The 969-nt window shown below is 39.1% G+C and overlaps 1 protein-coding gene across 1 annotated transcript in view; it reads left to right on the plus strand.

Moving 5' to 3' along the window:
• The window catches only part of sf3b3 (splicing factor 3b, subunit 3), a gene marked incomplete at its 5' end in the record, with an annotated part of 29,392 nt that overhangs the window by 17,234 nt on the left and 11,189 nt on the right, over positions 1 to 969 (plus strand).

Below are 969 nucleotides of genomic sequence, written 5' to 3' on the forward strand. Positions count from 1 at the left end.
CACATGTCGATGTAGATTGAGCGTAAAAGTCGCATCAAATCCGGCCTTCCTTGGTTGTTCACACTGCGGCCGCGTTGAAAAAAAATCAGACCTGGCTCTGATTTAGGACCACATATGGAGGTGGCCTAAATCTGATTTGAAAAAATCAGATCTGAACTGGATTTGAGTGTTACTTCTGGAGACGTCTGACCTGGTCACTTGACCCCAAAAAAAATCAGATTTGGGCCACTTTTGCCTGCAGTCTGAACGGGGTCTTTGTCCATAAAACCTCCAGTCTGAAGTGAGAGTTGTAAAGGATCAGCAACACAGTGACTGAATTCAAATCCATTCCCCTCGTTACAGACATACCATCCGTTCTGGCTTAACATTATGTGACAGGATTTATGTTTAGGATCTCAGGATTTAGCAGAAGAATTAATGACGGCCTGTTTTAGGGCCATAGAAAAGCAAAGAGTGTTGACTTGACTGGGCTTCTCTGCTCACTTCCCAGACCTCACTGAACATCACAAGACACTTGGAGAATCTCCAGACAAATTTTGACTTGTGACCACTGTAACCTTGTTTGAAAAATATAATTTGCCAAAATGCTTTTTGATGTTTGTAAGAGGTAATGACTTTTTGCCATACCTTTTAAAAAATAAAACCACCACCATGAATTTAGTTTTTAGTTTTGGAGATGTATTAAACGATTGGATATCCCTGTGCTTAGTAATTACTATAGACTTCAGAAAATCCTGTTTAATTTTCACTTTTGCTCTTTGATTTTAATTTCTGTAACGCAGAAAATTGGAATGCTGGAAATGATTTGATTGTAAGATTTAAGTTCATCGGCATGGTTTCCTATCACACAACACAATTGATTATATTATCTCTTGCGTGTGAAGGACGCAGTGTTTATGCAGACAGGTACATTATATTTCAGGAATGCTGCATTTGATCTTTAGAGCAGTTTCCTTTGAGGCAAACCTG

The sequence above is a fragment of the Morone saxatilis genome, unplaced genomic scaffold, assembly GCF_004916995.1.
Source record: "Morone saxatilis isolate NCDOM2014 unplaced genomic scaffold, NCSU_SB_2.0 Contig2, whole genome shotgun sequence".
NCBI classification, from domain to species: Eukaryota; Metazoa; Chordata; class Actinopteri; family Moronidae; genus Morone; species Morone saxatilis.